The sequence below is a fragment of the Hypanus sabinus genome, unplaced genomic scaffold (assembly GCF_030144855.1).
Source record: "Hypanus sabinus isolate sHypSab1 unplaced genomic scaffold, sHypSab1.hap1 scaffold_80, whole genome shotgun sequence".
Classification (NCBI taxonomy): domain Eukaryota; kingdom Metazoa; phylum Chordata; class Chondrichthyes; order Myliobatiformes; family Dasyatidae; genus Hypanus; species Hypanus sabinus.
Window position 1 is genome coordinate 1,245,351 of NW_026781651.1, and position 16,624 is coordinate 1,261,974.

A 16,624-nucleotide genomic window follows, 5' to 3' on the forward strand; every position below is an offset into this window, starting at 1 on the left:
TTATGACAGTATAGGTAGGGTACAGGTAAGCAGCTTTTTCCACTGAGGATGGGTGCGATGACAACCATAGGTCATGGGTAAGTGGGGAAGTGAAAATTTAATGGGAACATTTGGAAAAGCTCTTTACTGAAATGGTCGTGAGAGCGTGCAGTGAGATGCCAGCACAAGTGGTGAATATGAGTTCGGTTTCATCATTGAAAAGAAGTTTGGATGGGAGCCTGGATGGTAGGGGTATGGCGGGCGATGGTCCCGGTGCAGTTAGTTGCATTAGACAGTTTAAATGTTTCTTTGGCATTGACTGGATTGGGCAAATAGCCTGTTTCCATACTGAACTTCTCCATGTTTCTGTGACGGAGAAGCTGGCTAAACTTGCTTGGAAGGGAAAGATAGGAGTGACAACGGAGCAACAATGGCTGGAGTTTCTGGGAGCAATTCAGGAGCTGAGTGATCGATACATCCCAAAGAAGTGGAAGCTTTGTAAAGGTAGGAAGACACAGCTGTGGCTGAAATGAGAAGCCAAAGCCAACATAAAAGTCAAACAGAGGGCAAACAAAAGAGCAAAAACTATTGGAAGCTTTTAGAAACCAACAGAAGACGACAAAAAATAAGTCCGATGAGCTCGGGGGTGGAATTATGATACTGTTGTCATTAATGAATCTTGGTAGCACCCAACAGTCTGAGGCATTTAGAGGAACAAAATATCGGGGGCCTCAATATCTCTTGAAAACCAAGGCTCCCTGCACCAGTTACCTTTCAGCATACGAACTCTACACTCCCAAAAATGTCTCTTCTGAAGGCCTCCCGCTTACCAAGTACTCCTTTGCCAGAAAACAGCCTATCCCAAACCACACTTGTCAGGTCCTTTTGACACCATCAAAACTGACCTTTCATCCCCTCTGTTCTGTTCTCCTAACTAACGAATCCCCTATCACCCGTTTGACTTTCCTCTGCCAGGTAATCCCTCCCTCCCCAACAGTTTGTAAAGCGGCCCACCTGGCTGTTGTGTGGGATGGCAACAAGAGTACTCTGCGATGGCTATTTAACTTCATTCCCCTTCATGTCTCTCACCTAGTTTCCTGTCTCCTGCACCTTGGGTGTAACTCACCTCTCTTCATGTCATATCTATCACCCCCTCCAACTGCTGGATGATCCAAAATTCATCCATTTTCAGCTCCAACTCCTCAAAGTGCAGCTGGGTGCACATCTTGTAGGTGAGGGTGTCAGGGACACTGGAGTTCTCCACACCAATGTCCCCTCTAATTTGTAATGACCAGTGTGCACAGAAATCTTGTACTGTGCATTATTTTACCCAGTGACGACATGTGCACTGCGAATTTTATATAGAGAGGTATTCATTTTAACAGCCAGTAAACACTGTCTGTAAGAACTGTGATCTCCTCTGGGCTCGATCCAGTTCATCTGCCCTCTCACACCATGTCACAGGCCTGTAACGGGTAATGAAGGATTTTCTCTCCAGTGCTTTTGCACTTTGTCCATAAGTGGTTTGCTTGCTAAATTACGCTTTAAAAAGTCAGATTTTCAAATATCATTCCAATTCTTCCCTCTTGTAAACTCTCCAACAACTTTTGCATCACCACAATACACACAGGTATCACCAGTTTCTGTATTGTACATAAATATTTCCCCTGAAGTCTCCCCCAATGACTGACGGTGGTGAACTCAGTGAATGAAATCCCAATGAATATGAAGGGAAGGGCAGTAGTCTGTCTCATTGGAGTCTGGCACATTTGTGATGTGAAAGCTACTTGTTGCCCAGGGCAAAGGTGTTTGATATCATTACGAACCCAGAGAGAATGGTACAAAACATGTCGTCACGGGTTGAAAAGTCCAGAACAAGAGGAGGTAGAGGAAGCAACACACACAAAATGCTGGAGGAACTCAGCAGGCCGGGCAGCATCTACGGAAAAGAGTACTAATGCTGAGTTCCTCCGGCATTTTGTGTGTGTTGCTTGGATTTCCAGCATCTGTAGATTTTCTCTTGTCAGTGATCGGAGGTAGAACAAAGGCGAATTTCTCAACTGGTGATGTAAAAGATTTTGTTCCCTTTCTCCGAGTTCCTAATCCTTGCATTTAGATAGCTGGAGCTCAGCTCTGTCTGAGAGATCCATCGGTTCCCATTCCCTCATCAGCCGGAAGCTCCCCGGGGCCCGTGTACGGATCGTGAGGCTGAGAGAGAGGGAAGAGAGCAGGACTGTCCCGGGATTGCGGACTGTGATGTCCGGATTTCACAGGAATCGTTCTGAAGTCGGTGTTTCAGAGAAAAACACGGAGAATCACTCTTAACTCCATCCGACATTTTCAAGGCCTTCAGTGTACTGTGCGCATGCGTGACACTCGGGGACGTCCTCAGCCTGACGCCTGCGCATTTCATCGGTGCCTCAACGACGGCGAAATTTTTAACTCATGGCCCTATGGGTAATCACGGTGCCATTAAAGATTTGAGCAGTTACCGGTTCAAGGTCCATACCTTATTTTTTTCGTGTGTATCGAAAAATCTGCAGCTGTTTTAACGCAGAAAGCGGCTCCCATAAGCAATATACTCAATATCAACGCGTATCTAATGCCAAAGTAAAATGCAGTTATAAAACACAGGAGATTCTGCAGTTGCTTGGAATACAGAGACGCACACACACAAAATGCTGGAGGAACTCTGCAGTTCAAGCAGCAACTAAGTAGAGGAGTACACAGGCTAGGCATGCTGAAAGGGCTCGGTGTAAACGTTGCCTTTTTATTCCTCTTCACACTTGCTGTCTGTTGATTTCCACCAGTATTTTGCAGAAATTAACCCACCCTTTTTTTCGATCAACTAGTTTCCAAGTGCTTCTAATCTTTCTTTTGTAGCCAATTCCAGCTGCTCTGATTCCTCCTCCTCGTAAACTCTGGAACCCATCTCTCTTTGCAGCCCCAAAGCCTGACTCAATCTGGCAACTCTCTGGTTTTTGACTCTGCACCATCGAAGATTCACTCGCTAGTCTGCTGTCAGACTTCAGAGGTGCATTGTGTTACGAGACCGCAGGTTCGTTTACTGTGAGTGTCACGTTGAGTGCCTGAGTGAGGCGGGTCAGTGACGTGAAACACATAGGGGGAGGGAGGGAGGGAGAGGGGAAAGGGTAGAGGAGGGAGGGGGAGGGAGAGGAGGGAGAGGAGAGATGGGGAGGAAAGGGGGGAGGGAATGTCAAAACCACAGTGAGCTCATCGTCTTATTCAGACTGGAGAAAATCATGCGGGTGTATAAGATGATGAGAGGCATTGGTCGTGTGGATAGCCAGAGGCTTTTTCCCAGGCTGAAACGGCTAACACGAGGGGGAATAGGTTTTAAACTGCTTGGTACAGAGGAGATATCAGAGCTAAGGTTTTTTTTTAAGCAAACAGTGTTGTATGTGTGTGTGGAATGCACTGTCAGCAATGGTGGTAGAGGCGGATACAATAGGGTCTTTTAAGAGACTCTGAGATAGGTACATGGGGCTTAGGAAAATAGATTTCTATGATTCTGTGAAATTCAACGGAAATCTCCTATTCCACGGAGTGGTGACTAGTTGCAACCTGACACCTCAGGGAGTGTGAGAGGGGAACGGCAGGGGTAGATTTTGATATCCGGATATGGAACAGAAACATGGGCAGGAACCAGATGGGCCGACTGGACTTTGTAGCGTCCATAGTGAGTGCAGTGGAGACAGTAAGTACCTGAAACACGGGATTTGATACAAAACTGATCTATCTTTCACAGATCCACAATATTAAACACCAGTCTAGTTTAAGGCTAACATCAGCCTTACAGACTCCTCCAAGGCTCAGTGACCAGGGTTCAGTCCTGGGTGCGATGAGCAGCCGCAAAAACTGCAGAATTTGACAGTAACAGTCCCTCGTGAACCTGCAGCTGCCTTCAGTTACTGTGATGGTTAAACATTTAACACAGATATGATTTGAACTTCCTCCCTGATGTAGGAGGGTTCATACCGAAGATGTAGGGGAGAAGGAAAACAAAAAGATAATAAAGTTGTGCGCACCGTTAGGGATAAGCAGAGAGGAAGAGGTGGAGAGTTTCTTAAATGCATTTATTTTAATGCTAGGAGCATTGTAAGAAAGGTGGATGAGGTTAGAGCATGGATTGATACCTGGAAATATGATGTTGTAGCTATTAGTGAAACATGTTTGCAGAAGGGCAACTAAATATTCCTAGATTTCGTTGCTTCAGGTGTGATAGAATCGGAGGGGCAAGAGGGGAAGGCGTTGCATTGCTTGTCCAAGAAAATATCAGGGCGGTGTTTTCACTGGATAGATTAGAGGGCTCGTCCAGGGGGACTATTTGGGAGGAATTAAGGAATGGGAAAGGTGTAGTAACACTTATATGGGTGTATTATAGACCACCTAATGGGGAGCGAGAATTGGATGAGCAAATTTGTAAGGAGATAGTAGTTATTTGTAGTAAGCACAAGGTTGTGATTGTGGCAGATTTTAATTTTCCACACATAGACTGGGAAGCCCATTCTGTAAAACGGCTGCATGGTTTTGAGTTTGTAAAATGTGTGCAGGATAGTTGTTTGCAGCAATACATAGAGATACCAACTAGAGAAGTGGCAGTGTTGGATCTCCTGCTGGGAATGAGATAGCTCAGGTGACGGAGGTATGTGTTGGGGACCACATAGTGTCCAGTGATCACAATACCATTTGTTCCAAAATAATTATGGAGAAGGATAGGACTGGAACCAGGGTTGAGATTTTTGATTGGAGAAAGGCTAACTTTGAGGAGATGCAAAAAGATTTAGGAGTGGATTGGGACAATTTGTTAATGGGAAGGATATAATAGAGAAATGGAGGTCATTTAAAGGTGAATTTTTGAGGGTACAGAATCTTTATGTTCCTATTAGGTTGAAAGGAAAGGTTGAAAGTTCGAGAGGGCCATGGTTTTCAAGGGATATTGGAAACCTGGTTTGGAAAATGAGAGAGATCTATAATAAATATAGGCAGCATGGAGCAATTGTGGTGCTCGGGGAATATAAAGAATGTAAAAAGAATCTAATATAAAGAATGTAAAAATAAATTAGAAAAGCTAAAAGAGGATATGAGGCTGCTTTGGCAAGTAAGGTGAAAATGAATCCAGAGGGTTTCTACAGTTAAGTTAATAGCAAAAGGATAATGAGGGATAAAATTGGTCCCTGAGAGAATCAGAGTGGACAGCTATGTGTGTAGCCAAAAGGAGTGGGGGAGGTTTTGAAAATTTTATTTTCATCAGTATTCACTTGGGAGAATTATATTGAATTGTGTAAGGTAAGGGAAACAAGTAGGGTAGTTATGGAAACTAAGATGATTAACGAAGAGGAAGTACTAAAGCTTTTAAAGAATATAAAAGTGGACAAGTCTCCGGTCCTGATAGGATATTTCCTAGAACCTTGAGGGAAGTTAGTGTAGAAATAGCAGGGACTCTGACAAAAATATTCCTAATGTCATTTGAAAGGGGATGGTGCCAGAGAATTGGCGTATTGTTGTTCTATTGTTTAAAAAGGTATCTCAGAGTAAACCTAGCAATGATGGACCTGTAAGTTTGACATCAGTGGTGGGTAAATTAATGGAAAATATTCTTAGATATGGTATATATAACTATCTGATTAGACAGGGTCTGTTTAGGAACAGTCAACATGGATTTGTGTGTGGAAGGTCATGTTTGATAAAACATATTGAACATTTTGAAGTGGCTACTAGGAAAGTTGACAAGGATAAAGCAGTGGATGTTGTCTATATGGACTTCAGTAAGGCCTTTGACATGATTCCACATGGAAGGTTAGTTAGGAAGGTTCAATCGTTAGGTATTAATTTTGAAGTAGTAAAATGGATTTATCAGTGGCTAGATGGGAGAGTAATGGTGGATAATTGTTTGTCCGGTTAGAGGCCGGTGACTAGTGGTGTGCCTCTGGGATCTGTACTGGGTCTAATGTTGTTTGTTATATACATTAATGATCTGGATGATGGGGCGGTAAATTGGATTAGAAAGTATGCAGATGATACTAAGATAGGTGGCGTTGTGGATAATGAAGCAGGTTTTTAAAGCTTGCAGAGAGAATTAAGCCAGTTAGAAGAGTGGACAGAAAGATGTCAGATGGAGTTTAATGCTGATGTGTGAGGTGCAACATTTTGGTAGGTCTAATCAAAATAGGACATACATAGTAAACAGTAAGACATTGAAGAATGTAGTAGAACAGAGTGATCTGTGGGGCATAGATAATAGAATGATGGTGAATAGTCCCCTGAAGGTGGAATCTCATGTGGATAGGGTTGTGAAGAAAGATTTTGGTATGCTGGCCTTTATAAATCAGAGCATTGAGTATAGCAGTTGGGATGTAATATTAAAAATATACAAAGCATTGTTCAAGCCGAATTTAGAGTACTGTGTACAGTTCTGTTCACCGAATTATAGGAAAGGTGTCAATATAATAGAGTACAGAGAAAATTTACCAGAATGTTACGTGGGTTGCAGCACCTAAGTTACAGAGAAAGGTTGAACAAGTTAGGTCTTTATTCTTTGGAGCATAGAAGTTTGAGTGGGGACTTGATAGAGGTATTTAAAAATATGACGGAGATAGATGAAGTTGATGCGGATAGACTTTTTCCATTGATAGTCGGGGAGATTCAAACAAGAGGACATGATTTGAGAGTTAGGGGGCAAAAGTTTAGAGGTAACACAAGTGGGAACTTCTTTACTCAGAGAGTGGTAGCTGTGTGGAGGAGCTTCCAGTAGAAGTGGTAGAAGCAGGTTCGATATTTTTTAAAAACTGGATAGGTACATGGACGGGAAAGGAATGGAGGGTTATGGGCTGAGTGCAGGTCAGTGGGATTAGGTGAGAGTAAGCTTTCAGCACGGACTAGAAGGGCCGAGATGGCCTGTTTCCGTGCTGTAATTATTATATGGTTATATAATAACCATCCAGAAATTATATTACAGGATGAACAAGCAGGACTAACTCCCTCAATAGTTATAACCATTCCCAACACCCACATCTCCATCGACCAATGGAGCACCTCACAACAGGTATTGTTTCTGTCATCAGTCAGACAACCCAATTATTTTCTGTCAATCAGCTTCAAAATGTTCCTATTTTGTTATTTGTTTCCACTTCCTGCTGCTGATTCCCTTCTCATAATACGTTCTTACCCCAACCATCTTCCAGAGCCACAAACTCTACCCTGTGCAGACCTGCCTCTGGCTTCTGACCATGATTCTTTGAACATCCAACTGATGGCTTCCGATTTTAATTCCAGTCTTTAAACGACACTTGTGTTTTCAACTATCCTTTGTTAGTAGGAAAAATGACCCATAAAATGGAAATGAGTCGTGATTATTGAGGTTAACTACCAATGTCATTCTTCCTCATCCAGAGATCTGAGGGGCGAAGAACATCTCAGACAGAACTGCAGTCAGCTCAACTTCTTCAGTCCACAGAGAATTCAAGGGAAACCTCTTCACCCACAGAGTGGTGACTATTTGGAACCCATCACCACAGGGAGAGTGAGAGGTGAATAACAGGGGATGATTTAAAAGGACTGTCGTGGAATTGAATCTCAGCAAAGTCCAGGCGGCCTGAGTTGACTCTCTACTGTGCACTACGTGTGTTATAATTTCACTAAGTACCAGAGACAGAGTTTAAAATAGAACTGATTTATTTGTCACAGATGCAGAATATTAAACTCCAGTCCTATTAAAGGTGAATGTGCAGCAGAAGAAACTCCTCCCATGCCCATTGACCAGGGTGCAGAACTGGGTGTGGTGAGCAGCAGCAATGATTGCAGAGTTCAGCACCGACAGTCAGTCTCGAAATTGCATTCAGCAACGGTGATGGACACACATCCAGTGAACGGTCTCTCCAGTGTGAACTCAATGATGCACATTTGGTTGATTTGACTGAGAGAATCTCTTCCCAAAGTCCGAGCAGGTATCTAGAGTCTCCCCGGTGTGAACTGAGTAGTGTGCTCGCAGGTGGGATGACTGAGTGAATCCTTTTCCATAGTCTGAGCAGGTGAATGGCCTCTCCCCAGTGTGAACTCGCTGATGTACCTTAAGTTGAGATGACAAAGTGAATCTTTTTCCACATTCTGAGCAGGTGAACGGCCTCTCACCAGTGTGTACTAACTGATGTCTCAGTAGGTGAGATGACAACGCAAATCCCTTCCCACAGTCTAAGCAGGTGAACGGCTTCTCACCAGTGTGAACTCGCTGATGTGCTCGCAGGTGGGATGACTGAGTGAATCCTTTCCCACAGTCTGAGCAGGTGAATGGCCTCTCCCCAGTGTGAACTCGCTGATGTGCTTGTAGGTGGGATGTCTGAGTGAATCCTTTCCCACATTCTGAGCAGGTGAATGGCCTCTCCCCAGTGTGAACTCGCTGATGTGCTTGTAGTTGGGATGACTGAGTGAATCCTTTCCCACAGTCTGAGCAGGTGAACGGCCTCTCCCCAGTGTGAACTTGCTGATGAATCTCCAGTTGAGATGACGAAGTGAATCTTTTCCCACAGTCTGAGCAGGTGAACGGCCTCTCCCCCATGTGAACTCGCTGATGTACCTTAAGTTTATATGATGAAGTGAATCCTTTCCCACAGTCTGAGCAGGTGAACGGCCTCTCACCAGTGTGTACTAACTGATGTCTCAGTAGGTGAGATGACAACGCAAATCCCTTCCCACACTCTGAGCAGGTGAACGGCCTCTACCCCATGTGAACTCGCTGATGTACCTTAAGTTGAGATGACGAAGTGAATCTTTTCCCACACTCTGAGCAGGTGAACGGCCTCTCACCAGTGTGTACTAACTGATGTCTCAGTAGGTGGGAAGACAACGCCAATCCCTTCCCACAGTCTGAGCAGGTGAACGGCCTCTCCCCAGAGTGAACTCGCTGATGTAGCTTAAGATTAGATGACAAAGTGAATCCTTTCCCACAGTCAGAGCAGGTGAATGGCCTCTCACCAGTGTGAACTGACTGATGACTCAGTAGGTGAGCTGACAACGTGAATCCCTTCCCACAGTCAGAGCAGGTGAATGGCCTCTCACCAGTGTGAACTGACTGATGACTCAGTAGGTGAGCTGACAACGTGAATCCCTTCCCACAGTCTAAGCAGGTGAATGGCCACACCCCGGTGTGAACTCGCTGGTGAGCCATTAGAGTGGATGACTGAGCAGATAAATGGATTCCCCCCGTGTAAATTGACAGCATGTCAGTCGGTCAGATGATCGATGAATCTCTCCCACAGTCTGAATAGGAATAATGATCGAGTGAATCACTCCCCACAGCCTGAGTAGGAATGATGATCGAGTAAATCCCTTGTTCCACTTCTTAAATATCTGGACATAAACAACAAAACAGCGTGTTGTGTTTGACCTCCCCGTAGATAATTTCCTTGTTGTTTTTAACCTGAAAAAGATTTATAGTACATCAATGGGTGAAGGACAATATGTCAGACGAGATTACTTGAGGTGTCAAGGTGTGATCTGGCATCACACTGTTACAGTGAGGTTCAACCCAAGTTGGAGAGAGAAGTCATCTTCCAGCTGGGCACAGTGCAGGTATCTGGAATGACCATCAAACTCTCTGATGATCTTCCTGTCTCTATAAGAATGGGGCATTTCTCCCGTCACCAATCTGTTACCTGGCTCAGTCTGACTCTCTCCATTGGTATTATTCTCTGTTCCCACTGAGCTGCAAGAGTGCCTGTCCGCAAAGTAACTGAACACTCTCACACAAATACCCTTTGTTGACGTGCAGCTGGGATTTTCTTTTATCTATTGTCAATGTGAAGTGCCACAGTTTTGAAGCCATGTAAACGTTTCCTGCCCAGATGAATGGTTGGTCCGCACAGCTGTTAAAAGGAATTAAAAGAATAATCATATTATTTCAGGTTCTTGTCACAGTCATAGAAAAGCACAACACAGAATCAGGCCCTTTGGCCCATCTAGTTTGTGTTGAACTATTTAAACTGTCTGCTCCTGTACCCCTGCCCTCCAGGTGCCTATACAACCCTCTTAGAAGTTGAAACTGACCTCGCATGGACCAGCTGGGTTTTCTGCTCATTCCACACCCGGATGACCGTCAGTGGAAGAAGTTTCCCCTCATGTTCCCCTTAACATTTCACCTTTCACCCTTAACCCATGGCCTCTGGTAGTAGTCCCACCCAATCTCAGTGGAAAAAGCCAGCTTGCATTTTCCCCATCTATAACCCTCCTGATTTTGGTACGTCTCTGTCAAATCTCCCCTCAATCTTCTACATTCCAAGGAATTCCAATTTTGGGGGATATTATCTTGCAAGTGGATTGGGAAAATCAGGTCAGCACTGGATCTCAAGAGAGAGAATTTGTAGAATGTCTCTGAGACTGATTTTTAGAACAGCTTATTGTTGAGCCCACTAGGGGATCAGCTGTACTGGATTGGGTATTGTGTGATGAAACAGAGGTAATTAGAGAGATGGAAGTGAAGGAACCCTTAGGAGGCAGTGATCACAACATGACTGAGTTCACTGTGAAATTTGAGAAAGAGAAGCTGAAATCCGATGTGTCGGTATTTCAGTGGAGTAAAGGAAATTACAGTGGCATGAGAGAGGAACTGGCCAAGGTTGACTGGAAAGGGACACTAGCAGGAAGGACGGCAGAGCAGCAGTGGTTGGAGTTATGTGAGAAGTGAGGAAGGTGCAGGACAGATATATTCCAAAGAAGAAGAAATTTTCGAATGGAAAAAGGATGCAACCGTGGCTGACAAGAGAAGTCAAAGCCAAAGTTAAAGTAAAGCAGAGGGCATAGAAGGAAGCAAAAATTAGTGGGAAGACAGGGGATTGTGAAGTTTTTAAAAGCTTACAGAAGGAAACTAAGCAGGTCATTAAGAGGGAAAAGATGAATTATGAAAGGAAGCGAGCAAATAATATCAAAGATGATACTAAAAGCTTTCTCAAGTATATAAAGAGTAAAAGGCTTTGTGAATAGATATAGGACTGATAAAAAATGATGCTGGCAAATTGTAATGGGAGATAAGGAGATGGCGGAGGAACTGAACAAGTATTATGCATCAGTCTTCACTGAGGAAGACATCAGAAATATACCGGACATTCAAGGGTGTCAGGGAAGAGAAATGTGCGCAGTCACAATTACGACAGAGTAATTACTCAGGAAGCTGAATAGTCTAATCTCCTGGACCAGATGGAATGCACCCTCGTGTTTTGTAGGAGGTAGCAGTGGAGATTGCGGAGGCATTAGCAATGATCTTTCAAAAGTCGATAGTCTCTGGCATGGTTCCGGAGGACTGGAAGACTGCAAATGTCACACTGCTACTTAAGAAAGGGGCAAGGGAGAAAAAGGAAATTATAGACCTGTTATCTTGACAGCGGTGGTTCGGAAGTTGTTGGAGTCAATTGTCAAGGATGAGATTACGGAGTACCTGGAGGCATATGACAAGATAGGCTGAACTCAGCATGGTTTCCTTAAAGGAAAATCCTGCCTGACAAACCTAGTGTAATTTTTTGAGGGAATCACAAGTAGGCTAGACAAGGGAGATGCAGTGGATGTTGTGTATTTGGATTTTCAGAAGGCCTTTGACAAGGTGCCACACGAGGCTGCTAAACAAGATAAGAGTCCATGGAATTACGGGAAAATTACATATGTGGATAGAGCGTTGGTTGATTGGCGGGAAACAGAATGTGGAAATAAAGGCATTCCCATTGAGTCCTGACGAAGGGTCACGGCCCAAAACGTGGACAGTGCTTCTCCTTATAGATGCTGCTTGGCCTGCTGTGTTCCACCAGCATTTTGTGTGTGTTGTTTTATAAAGGCATCCCATGCTGGTTGGCTGCCGGTTACCAGTGGTGTTCCACAGGGGTCCGTGTTGGGGCTGTTTCTTTTTACGTTGTGTATCAACGATTTGGATTATGGAATAGATGGCTTTGTGGCTAAGTTTGTTGATGATACTAAGATAGGTGGAGGGGCTCGTAGTACTGAGGAAACAGAGAATCTGCAGAGAGCCTTGGATAGATTGGGGGAATGGGCAAAGAAGTGGCAATTGAATTACATTGTCTGAAAGTGTATGGTCATGCACTTTGGTAGAAGAAATAAACGGGCAGACTATTATTTAAATGGGGAGAAAATTCAGAGTTCTGAGATGCAACGGCACTTGGGAGTCCTTGTTAAGGATACCCTTAAGGTTAACCTCCAGACTGAGTTGGTGGTGAAAATGGCGAATGCAATGTTGGCATTCATTTCTAGAGGAACATAGAGTATAGGAGCAGGGATGTGATGTTGAGGCTCTATAAGGCACTGGTAAGACATCACTTGTGTGCAGTTTTGGGCTCCTTATTTTTAGAAAGGATGTGCTGACATTGGAGAGGGTTCAGAGAAGATCCACTGGAATGATTCCAGGAATGAGAGGGTTAACATATGAGGAACGTTTGACCACTCTTGGACTGTACTCATTGGTGTTTAGAAGAATGCGGGGGGACATCACAGAAATATTTTGAATGTTGAAAGACATGGACAGAGTGGATGTGGCAAAGTTGTTTCCCATGGTGGGGGAGTCCAGCACGAGAGGACATGACTTGAGGATTGCAGGGCGCCCATTCAGAATGGAGATGCGAAAACATTTTTTCAGCCAGAGGGTGGTGAATCTGTGGAATTTGTTGCCACCAGCGGCAGTGCAGGCCAAGTCATTGGGTGTATTTAAGGCAGAGATTGATAGGTATCTGAGTAGTCAGGGCATCAAAGGTTATGCTGAGAAGGCGGGGGAATGGGACTCAAGGGGAGATTGGATCAGCTCATGTTGAAATGGAGGAGCAGACTCGATGGGCTGAATGGTCGACTGCTGCTCCTTTGTCTTATGGTGATTCCTGTGTGTGCACCCTGGAAGCCTCAAGAAACGATAATGATCATGAATCAGGCCCCAGATAGAAAAGAAAATCCAGCACAGTTTGCTCAGTGTGTCCAGAGTACTACACAAATGTTTAATGCGACTCCGTAAAATTTATTCGGTCTCTGCTGCATGATTCTGTCAGCTGATGAGGGGCGGAAATGGAAGGCAGAATTGAGATACCAAACCTATCAGGAGTTACAGGCGGAAAACCATAATGAGAATGAACAGACAGACCAGATCATTCAAGCATTGGAAAGGGCTGTCCAGCAACCTGTAGCATCACTAAAGTACCTGGATGCAAACATAACCCTGGGGAAATCAGGACCAGACTATTGGGAGTGATTTGTGGCCTGCTATGGCACTTTCACAGGAGACCAAACATTTAATGATGGGAATCTGTCCCCCCTGTTCAATGCCCTACTGCTCCAATGCTTACCAACAAAGTTAGCCAACAGGATTAAAACAAATAATATGGACTGGCCTGACAATGACTGAAATAGAATGCGACGAGCTTTGACATATTATTGGGACCCGGCTTTTGAATCCCGATCAACCGCGAAGGGAACTAATATTTAAAATGAACATGTTCAGCAGGAAGGATGCGAGCGGGCTACATCTGGGGATCAGAAATGGGATCAAAAACCTACCAAGGGACAGATGGGGACAACTACCCGTTTAGAAATGGACAAGCAAGGATGCCTCCTACTGTGAGTATCATCCCTCAGGAAGAGCCCAGTGTAATATTGACAGGTGCTGGAATTTCAATTCCGTTTATGATTGATATGGGGCAACCACAACCAGTCTCGATCAGGAAATAGTATCGGAAAAGGGATTCCAGCTATCAGACGCTACAATCACTGTCTGGGTTCGAAGGCACGGAACGTACGTATTCACGTACCCAGCCACAGCAGGTGGAATTCCAGGGGAAGCAGTGTGAGGTTTCATTTACTGTCACCACCAGACGGGGGTGTAATCTCGTAGGGAGAGACTTGCTCTGTCTGTTGGACGTCGAGATTCTATGCACGGACAAGGATATCATGCTGTTACTGCGAACAACTGATAGCTTCCTCTGACCACCCAGTGGTGGGCACTTTATCTGGACTCCACCACATTTGAACCCCTTCTGCCAGGGGCCAGCTCTCATGTGACTCTGTGTTATGACCCTACGTGGTGCTCAACTGAGGAAAACTAATATTTTGCACCCCTCGAGGGACAGAAATTCCCAGTCATGGTGATTGGAGAGGATAAAGGAAGAGACAGCATTGCATTTCTGGCCAAAGTTCCAAATTTCTTTTGGCGACAGACAGGACTGGTGGTTCCCCATACCACCTTCAGGGTTTGCCCTGGGTTCAAGCCAAAGAGCCGAGGGCTCCTTGCCCACACCCTGACGAAACAGGCCTCCAGCACCGACGGAGACTGGCAAAATTGGTCCTCTTGAAGATCAGAGTGGTCACCTATGAATGGAACCAAAAGAAATTGGGGGGATCTTAAATGTATTTTTTTGCTCCTGTATTTACTAAGGAAATTGGCATGAAGTCAATGGAAGTAAGGCAAACAAGAATTAAGGTCATGGAATCTATACAGAAAGAAGAAGAGGAGGTGCTTGCTATCTAGAGGCAAGTCAGAGTAGATAAATCTCTTGGACCTGACAGGGTATTCCCTCGGACTTTGAAGGAAACTAGTGTTGAAATTGCAGGGGCCCTGGCAGGTATATTTAAATGTTGTTATCTGCGGGTGAGGTGCTAGAGAATTCAAGGATAGCTCATGTTGTTCTGTTGGGTAAAAAAGACTCAAAAAGTAATTCAGGAAATTATAGGGTAACTTTGACGTCGGTCATGGGTAAATTATTGGAAGGGGTGTTAAGCGATAGGATCTACAAGTATTTAGATAGACAGGGACTTATTAGGGTGAGTCAACATGGCTTTGCGTATGGTAGGGCATGATTAACAAGAGTGTTTCAAGGAGGTTACAGGAAAATGGATGAAGGCAAGGCAGTGGATGTTGTCTACATGGACTTCAGTAAGGCCTTTGACAAGGTCCTGCATGGGAGGTTATTTAGGAAGATTCAGTTGCTAGGTATACATGGAGAGGTAGTAAACTGGATTAGAAATTGGCTCAATGGAAGAAGCCAGAGAGTGGTAGTGGAGGATTGCTTCTCTGAGTGGAGGCCTGTGAATAGTGGTGTGCCACAGGGATCAGTGCTGGGTCCATTGTTATTTGTCATCTATATCGATGATCTAGATAATAATTTGGTAAATTGGATCAGCAAATTTGCTGATGATACATAAATTGTAGGTGTAGTGGACAGTGAGGAAGGTTTTCAAAGCTTGCAGAGGGATCTGGACCAGCTAGAAAAATGGGCTGAAAAATGGCAGAAGGAGTTTAATACAGGCAAGTGTGAGGTATTGCACTTTGGAAGGAAAAACTAAGGTAGAAAATACAAGGTAAATGGTAGGGCACTGAGGAGTGCAGTAGAACAGATGGATCTTTGAATACAGATACAAAATTCCCTAAAAGTGGCGTCACGGGTAGATAGGGTAGTAAAGAAAGCTTTTGGTACATTGGCCTTCATAAATCAAAGTTTTGAGTATACGAGTTGGAATGTTATGGTAAGGCGGTATAAGGCATTGGTGAGGGTGAATTTGGAGTATTGTGTGCAGTTTTAGTCACTTAATTACAGGAAGGATATTAATAAGGTTGAAAGAGTGCAGAGAAGGTTTACAAGGATGTTGCCGGGACTTGAGGAACTGAGTTACAGAGAAAGGATCAATAGTTTTGGACTTTATTCCTTGGAGAGTAGAAGAATGAGCAGAGATTTGATAGAGGTATATAAAATTATGATGGGTCTAGATAGAGTGAAAGCAAACAGGCTTTTTCCACTGAGGCTAGGGGAGAAAAAGAACAGAAGACATGGGTTAAGGGTGAAGGGTGAAACGTTTAAAGGGAATATTGGGGGGGGGGGCTTCTTCACAACTGGTTCTGACAGAGGCATAACTGGTTCTTCTGGGCACATTCTGTCTCACTCCCAACCATTTCCTACCTTCCTTTGTGCAGGTATGTAATGTCTAAAGGACCAGTGTTTGAGTAAATGAGACTCACCAAACTTTCTCCTGACTGAATCACTGGAATCTCCGAGTCAGATGGGTTCTCTCCAGTCGGTGCTCTCAATCCTCGGGCTGGTTCACTTGTTGCTGTTCCCTCGACTTCAGTCGTGGTTTTTCTTCCAATAAACCTCTCACTGCAGATCTAACTTTAACATGTAAGATAATGAAGCACGTTAACAATGAAAAGGAGGAATTTTACTAGGAACAAAACTCACTGAAATTTAAACATTGAAGGTAAATATAATGATCTCAGTGAACAATCTTTTATTGTCCCTCACATGACACAGACGATATGGGATAAGAAGGAGCCGTCATTCAGTCATGGTAAGACATAAATTACAGGAAGAGAATTAGGTGATTCGATCCATATGGTCTGCCCACCATTCAGCCATGGCTGATTTTCATTCCAACACCATATTCCTGTCTTCCTCCTGTTAGCCTGAAGGTACTTAGCAATCATGAATATATTAATTTCTGTCATAAATACCAGAAACACTCAGCAGGTAAGGAATAGCTTACAATACAATTCAATTAATAACATTTCATCAGAATAACTTCAAATATTTTCAGTTTTTAGTGTAGATCTCCAGCACAGCTGCCTGATTTCCACTGTGTGACAGTGAGGGGGGGGGGA

At 44.1% G+C, this 16,624-nt stretch overlaps 1 pseudogene; it reads right to left on the bottom strand.

Annotated features, from left to right (window-relative positions):
- LOC132390180 (zinc finger protein 850-like) overlaps positions 1–16,624 on the bottom strand; it is a 104,747-nt pseudogene that overhangs the window by 32,365 nt on the left and 55,758 nt on the right.